The following is an 8,352-nucleotide window of genomic DNA, read 5'->3' as shown; positions in this document are numbered from 1 at the left end:
ATACTTGAATGGGTGTACCCCCAAAAAAGAACCAATAAATATATGGAAAATATCTCAATTGTATTACTCAGGGGGATATGAACAGTAAAGCCAGAGAAACTAATATGTACAAACACATTGGGGTGGCTGAAATTAAGATTAACACCACCAAGTTTTGGCAAGAAAATGAATCAAAATGATTTCCTCTACTCTATTGGTGAGAGGTAAATTTTCAAAATGAATCTGGAAATTAATTTGACATTATATTCTAAAGTTGGAGATTTGCATATGCTATGACCCAGTGATACCAGTCTTAAGGGTATACCTAAAAGAGATGCATGCATGAATGTGTACTGCTCATGCAGCAAATATATAACAACATAAATATTCACCAAAAGAAAAATGTATTCAATTGTAATATATTTGTACTCTGGAAGAATAAATATTAAAAAAGTAATTAATGCAGCCACAAACATATCATCAAAAAAGAAACCAGGCACAAAATAATTCATACTATATTATTCAATATATAGAAGTTTAAATATATACAGTATACAGAGAAAGTTTTCAGATATATACTAAGATTTCAATACTCTTAGAAAAAGCAAAACAGTGATCATAATGTGTTGAGATAGTGGCTTCTTTGAAGTAAGACAGAAAACAGTAATTGTGAGAAAACAAAAGGGGCCTCTGTGGGTGCTAACAATTTTCTATTTTTAACCTGGGCATGGTTCTTCTGATACTGACTTTGTAATGAGTTATTTTTCTTTTCCAAATGTATTTAATTATTTTTTTTGTTTTTACATTCAATATTAGTTTGTCAGGTGTACAACATAGTGTTAGATGATCATATACTTTACAAAGTGCCCCCCCTTATTTCCGGTACCCACCTGGTACCATACATAGTTATTGCAACATTATTAACTATATTTCCTGTTCTGTACTTTACACCCCCAATGTATTTTGTACTACAAATCTGTACTTCTTAATCCCTTCACCTTTCTCACCCAGTCCCCCAAATCCCCCTTTTCTAGCAATCATCAGTCAGTTTTCTGTATCCATGTGTCCATTTCTATTTTGTTTATTCATTTTGTCCTTTAGTGTCACATAAAAGTGAAATAATATAGATTTTTTTCTTTGTCTGATTTATTTTATTTTGCATAGTACCCTCTAGGTCTATTCATGCTGTTACAAATGATAAAATTTCATTCTTTTTTATGGCCAAGTAATAGTCCAATGCATGTATGTACCATTGATTTATCCATTCATCTATTGATGAGCACTTGGGTTGCTTCCATATCTTGGTAATTATAAATAATGCTGCAGTGAAAATAAGGGGTGCATATAATTATTTTGAATTAGTGTGTTTGGTTCCTTCAGTATATTTTCCCAGAAGTGGAATTGCTGGGTCATAAAGCAATTCCATTTTTAATTTTTAAAGGAACCTCCATACTGTTTTCCAACAATCTTGATTCCCAGCAGCAGTGCATGAGAGTTCCCTGACAGGTATAAGATAATACATCATTGCAGTTTTAATTTGCATTTCTCTAATGATTAGTGACCCTGAGTAATTTCTGTTTGTCTATTGGTCATCTGTATGTTTTCTTTAGAGAAGAGTTTATTCAGGTCCTCTGCTCATTTTTTAATTGGATTGTTTGAATTTTTGGCATTGAGTTGTATGAGTTCTTCATAAATTTTGGATATTAACCCATTATTGGATGTGTCATTTGTGAATATCTTCTTTCATTTAGTAGATTGTCTCTTTATTTTGTTGATGGTTTTCTTTGCTGTGAAAAAACTTTTAAGTTTGATGTAGTCCCATTTCTTTTGTTTTGTTTTTTTTGTTTGTTTTTTCACCTTCATAGATACATCAGAAAAAATATTGCTAAAAGAAATGTCAGAGATTTTACTGTCTATTCTTTTAGGAGTTTTATGATTTTGAGTCTTAACGTTTGTCTTGGTTTATTCTTGTATATGAAATATAGTTTCATTTGTTTTGCATGTATCTGTCCAATTTTCCCAACACCATTTATTGAATAGACTATCTTTATGCCATTGTATGTTCTTGTTTCCTTCATCATATCGCCTCACCCAAGGATATGTTTATTGACTTTAGAGCAAGGGGAAGGGAGAGAGAGAAAAAATCAATGTGAGAGAGAAACATTGATCAGTTGCCTCCCATATGCACTCTGACCAGAGATTGAATCCATAACCTAGGTATATGTACTGACCAAGGAACAAACCTGCAACCTTTTGGTGTACAGATGATGCTCTAACCAAATGAGCCACCCAGACAGAGCTCCTTTGTCATATATTAATTGACCATAAAGACATGGGTTTATCTGTGTTGCACATTTTTGTATGCATTTTGATTTATTGTTATTTTAAAAGTAAAAAGTAAAAAATAAGAAAGTGTTAATGTCTAAACTGTTAACGGTGTTATAAAACCCAGCCCCTGATAGAGATATGAGACCATGTACATATAGATTCAAGTATAACATTAGACAAAAATATCACGTAGTGATGAGGAGTCTAATGTGAGACTCATACATTGAAAATATATCTTGATCCCTTCACATAGTTATAAAAATGTGTCACCATAAAAATTTTATGACAATTTTACTTAACTGAATGACAATAGTAATAGTAATTAATATAGCAAATACATTGGAACCAAATAAAGAAGTAACAAATTGACCTGTAGCCATGACAACAAGGGATATTTCTGACATAAACTAAGTCTATTTGGAATTAATTAAACAAACACTTAATGATATTTTCTATATACTAGATACTATGGTAGGCAAAACAGACTCGGTCTTTGTCCTTGAAGAAACTTATAGTCTAGTGGGGAGATATACACATGCAATGAAAATCATAGCTAAAGGGTAAATAATAAACATGGAGGTGACTCCTTATAACATTTTGAATTTTGCATTTTTGATGTCTAACTCATAGGCTAACTTAAAAGGAAGAGACTGTCTTCCCTTACTCTTCTAGGACCCCCTCTGTGTAATATTTTTTTATGGGTAGAAGCAAGGAGGGCAAAAGATAGAGAGGAGAGCCCAGGAGGGTTCAGCAACTAGGGAGGACAAGAGTAAGTGGGTCCATAACCAGAAACACGACTCAGACTGAATAAACACAGAGCTCATCAGGCTAATACTGGAAGTTCTCTCTTTTTCTCTGTCTCTGTCTCTGTCTCTCTCTCGTGTGTGTGTGTGTGTGTGTGTGAGTGTGATTCTGATATATTATTTTCAAGGTAATTTAAATCAGTTTTGTTGTCCTTTAAAGGAGCTCACTAATAAAAATCAGAATTCTAATATTTAAAAAGTGGGTGGGGATAAAATATATAAGATCCAACACCTAATGTAAACAAACCATCAATAGTATGTAGTAGGTTGAGATTTACAGTTCCAAGGAATTAAAATAAAAATTATTCCTCCCTGCTTTCAGAGCAATCTTACCTTCTCTACTAAAGAATTCAGGAGTTAGATCGTTTAAAGTCTGTGCAGATGAAATCTCCTATATACTAAAATTGGAATGATGCAGAGAAGATTAGCATGGCCCCTGTGCAAGAATGACATGCAAATTTGTGAAGCATTTCATATTATTTTGTATTACTGTTTTGTGCTAATGTAGTTTTGGTGTGACACTATTGTAATTGAAATAAAGTATTTGTAAAAAAAAAAAAAAAAAAAAAAAAAAAAGAATAGTCCATCTCTTGAAAGGTGTCCTGTTGTTTAAATAAATTTTAATGTGTTAACACATTTATTTTGTTGTGTCTCTTAATGTGTATTTTAAGAATGCTCACCTTTTCTTTCTATGCAAAAAGTCAATAACCTACAACTCTGAAGATCATTTTTTAAAATCAAAGCTAATTTCCAATTGTGACATGCTTTTTCTAAGCAAAGAATATATAGTAAATAATTTAAATGGGTCTTATAAAACGTTATCTTCATCATAGGAAAATCTAATTGTTAATACCCCCCCAAAGATTTTCATTTTAGTCTGTTATTGCCTTCGATTATTTCTGTGATTTTAGGAGTAAAAATGTGTCTAGCAGTTTGTTGTTACTTTGCTGACCCTTGTTTCTAATTTACCTCTTTATTTCTCACCATCTGGAAGGTTACAAAAATGAACATAATTCTCTGCATCTCCTCTCAACAAGAGGTAACATCTACCTCCCCACTACCTTGTGACTGGCTCTGCAAAATAGAATGAAGCAGAAATGATGCTGTGCATGCTGAATCGAAGCATCAAGATGTCTTACATACCTCTCCCAATCTTTGACCACTATGTGACCATCTAAGGTGGCCACAATTAGTGTTGGGAAGATAAATTTGGGTAGCACAACAATGCCTGGCATATCATAACAATTCAATAAATATTAGCTTTGATTATTTGGCAGGAATCTGAGGACCTGTGTAGTCCCTTGCTCTAAATTTTCCAATTGTTTAATTATGAGCAAGTCACTTTTTCAGTTTTGTTTCCTTTTCATTTGATACAGACCATAAAAGCTTACTTCTAGTAAGTTCTAAAGAGTTTGATCTTAATATGGTTTCTACATGTCTTTTCTTTTGTGTCTTTTGTATTTCATGTATCTATATTTGTCCCTTTGCTCTTCCATAATGTGAGCTTACACATAATTTATTTACTTTAGCTATTTTTCAGTTGTTTGTGTTACTCATGTCAATGTAATTAATTCAGATTCTACAACATCCCTGACATGAAATAGATCCTTAATAAATTATTACTAAGCTGAATTATTTTCTAAGAGTAATGTTTCAAAGGATCAGAGACTGTGCTAGTTTAATTTAGTTTTAGTTCTATCCTATATTTACACATATATGCATATATATTAACAAACCATGATAATAATACATTTAAAGTTTAACAATTTCACAGAAAGAATACCTGTAAATTAAACATATCAGGTGCCATTAAATATGACTTATTAATTTATGCTTCATTGCATGCTTTGTTTTTTATTAGCTTTATTACCATAGGTAGGGACTACACAGATGATATAGCAGTATATTTCAAGTTATGGAAAATGCTTTCATTTTACTTATCTGATCTCTTCCTTTACATCATCCTCTCTACTCTTGAAATGAAGAGAATATAGCCCCTCAAGTTTTGCCTGAATAGGGAAGACCCAGGTGGAATTGGTATTCAGGACACATCCTCAGAAGTATTTATCTTTTCACTCCCAAGTGACCTTCAGGATTATAACCCTGTCATCACTGGGCTTGACGTACTACTGCCAATATTCTCCTCCGTATTCTTCCCAAAACTGATTCACTAAAAATGTACGAATTCATTGATATGTTTTTGATATACAATGGCATTATAAAAAAATTATTTCTTAGAAGGTTTGCCAGTAAGTGTATCATTTTCTTTTGTGCCAAGTACTAGATTAGTTACTACAATATAAAAATAATGAATTGAAATAATTCACCATTTAAAACCATGTGATAAATATTTTATAGAGTAAAACTCTTAATGATCACCTTAATATAAACATTTTGTTCTTCACAGATCCAGTTTGCATAAAGAGAACCAACAGACACTCACTTTTAAACATTTTACTGCTTTAGTGACCTCAGTATGATGGTAGTCAGGGCAAGTATTGGGCTTTTTATATTGTGAAATATAGACATTTCTACCAGTTCCACTTCATAAGAAGAATTTTTTTTTCTGTTGAATTCAATGGCTCAGTGACTTCCAGATCAGGTCTTTCTAATTCACATATGCAGAATTAGGTAATAAATGCATATTTGTCAACTATAATCATATTAAAAGTGCTCTAGACTAGTGTATAGTACAATAAATTTGACCTAGAGAAATGAGGTATTTGTTAGAATATCTCACTTCTATGAGACTGTTACTCATCTGACTTAGTTAGCTTCTCTGATTAACACTCAAATTTGCTCTGGGTCATATTTGGTGTGGGGGAAAAAGAGAAGTAATCAGGAATTAAAAGGCAAGTAAGCACACTAGCCCTATTAATTAACATTGATTCTAATTTGTGTCATAAATAATAGCCAAATCTCTTGAAGGGAAATGAACATTAGCTAAGAAAAAACATGACCATTTTATTTTTCAGCCACTAAGCAGTCATTTTTAGTGAAATAGACAAAGGTAATTTAAATATTAACTAAATAAAAATTTTAATGTGCGTGGTTGGCTCAACTCAATTAGAATGTCAAGTTTATAGAGATATATACCTTGGTGAAAAGTCTAGTAATTTGCTATTCTAGAGTCAATGAAGAAATAAAATGTACCTTGAATTGTTACTGTATCTATGCTGATAATTGTGTCCTTTTGGTATTTTTTTTTTTCTCTGTAGATGAAGGCAATGAAATAAGGGTAGAAAGTAAGAACATATAAGCTAATCCTTCACATGGCTTCAGCAAGTGAGATAGATGCTGGTATAGGTGACTGAGATGCACACTGTAAGCCCAACTTGGAATGCATGACCTGAAAAATATAGCTTGTAGCAGTGGATACCCATGCTAGTTAGAGGAAACCAGGATATAAATAGATAGTCTTATGGGATCCACATCATAAAGGATGTAAGAAGCATAAGCTTTACTCTCCAGGTACTAGCAACCTAATGGAGAATATAGAGCATGGTCCCACAAAGCTAAAATGAAAGACAGTGCATGAAATACAAGCATCCTATTCTATAAGAGTTGATAGTGAAAGGTGTATCATTTATTCATTTACCAAAAATTTTTGGATGTCTCTTATGATCTAAACACTGTGATGAAAGCTGGTGGGCTACAGATAGAATAGGATGAGTATGTTATCACCACACAGCTGACAGTCTAATAGACAATTATAATAGATTATTATAAAACAATCAGAGGAGAAATAACAGTAATAATTATATAAAGTTGATACTGTCATTATCATCCTATTTGAGATGAAGAAACTGAGATATACCCAGGTTTATATAGCAAACAATTGATATATTTTAGCTTTGAATGACCAAGGACAGCTCTAAGTCTTACTTGGATCACAGCACTAAAATATCCTACACAAATGAGTTTACCTGACTCAGAATCTAAAAGGAAATGCAGTCAGTGCTATCTTCTTACTGGAGAAAATGCCTTCCTCATTCAAGCATTAAAGACATTCAATATTTAGCCAGTAAGGTGTTAAAGATGCGGGGATGCACAGGGTGAGCAGGCCAGACAGAGGAGAAAAGTTCGAAGAGGTGCATGGCATATCCTGGAAACCAAATGCAACCCAGCATTACTGAGCACAAAGACAGGGCTGGGAAACAAAGAAAAACAAGGCTAATTTACTGGTGAAGAAGACCGGGCAGGTGAAATGGTGTAAATACTTATATCAATATGCCAATACTTAACCTACCGGCGGTCCTGTTATTTGTTGTTGTTGTTGTTTTGAGTTGTAATTCTTAATGTATTTGGGGTAATAACCCTTTATATGGTTTACAGATATTTCTCCCATCCTTAGTTTGCTTTTTAACATTATGTATTGTTTCCTTTGTTGTACAAAAGCTTTTTTGTTTAATGTAATTCCGTTTGTCTATTTTTGCTTTTGTTGCCCAAACTTTTGGTATTATTTCAAAAAATAAGGTCAAGAAGATCAAGAAGTCTTTCCCCTATTTTTTTTCTAGGAGTTTTACAGTTTCAAGTATTATGTTTAAGTTCTTAATCCATTTTGAACTGATCTTTGTGTATATGTAAGATAAGGATCCCATTTCAGGCCTGTTCACATGGGTGTCCAGTTTCCCAACGCCATTTATCAAAGAAACTGTCCTTTCCCCATTGTATGTTCTTGACACCCCTTTTGAAAATCAGTTGAATGCGCATGGATGGGTTTATTTCTGACCTCTGTATTCTGTTCCATTGATCTATATGTCTGTCTTTATGCCAACATCATACTGTTTTGATTATGTAGCTTTGTAATATATTGAAATCAGAATGTGTGATGCCTCTAGCTTTGTTTTTCTTACTGAAAGAACTTGAATAGATATGTCTCCATGGAAGGCACACAGATGGCTAACAGGTACATGAAAAGGTGCTTGACATAGTTTATCAGGGAAATGCAAAGCCAAACCACATGAGATGTCAGCTCACAACTGTTACGATGGCTAATATAAAAAACATAAGTACTGATGAGAATATGCACCGTCGGCAAAACGTAATTTGGTACAGCCTGTATGGAAAAGAGTACAGAAGTTTCTCAAAATATTAAATGAGAATGTCCATATAATCCAGCAATTCCACCTCTATGTACACATCCAAAAGAATTAAAATCTGGATCTCAAAGAGATAGCTGCACTCCCATTTCCATTGCAGCTCCATTCACATTAGCCAAGATATGAAAACAAACTGAATG

The 8,352-nt window shown here is 33.0% G+C and overlaps 1 non-coding gene across 1 annotated transcript; it reads left to right on the top strand.

The window, feature by feature from the left end:
• The first annotated feature begins 3,489 nt into the window (after positions 1-3,489).
• Positions 3,490-3,591, top strand: LOC150005959 (U6 spliceosomal RNA). The gene has a single exon (XR_016512053.1). It is a non-coding gene; the product is annotated as a U6 spliceosomal RNA (small nuclear RNA).
• The last annotated feature ends 4,761 nt before the right edge of the window (positions 3,592-8,352 follow it).

The sequence above is a fragment of the Furipterus horrens genome, unplaced genomic scaffold, assembly GCF_987537825.1.
Source record: "Furipterus horrens unplaced genomic scaffold, mFurHor1.1.pri manual_scaffold_6, whole genome shotgun sequence".
Lineage (NCBI taxonomy): Eukaryota > Metazoa > Chordata > Mammalia > Chiroptera > Furipteridae > Furipterus > Furipterus horrens.
This window is presented reverse-complemented; position numbering and strand designations above follow the sequence as displayed.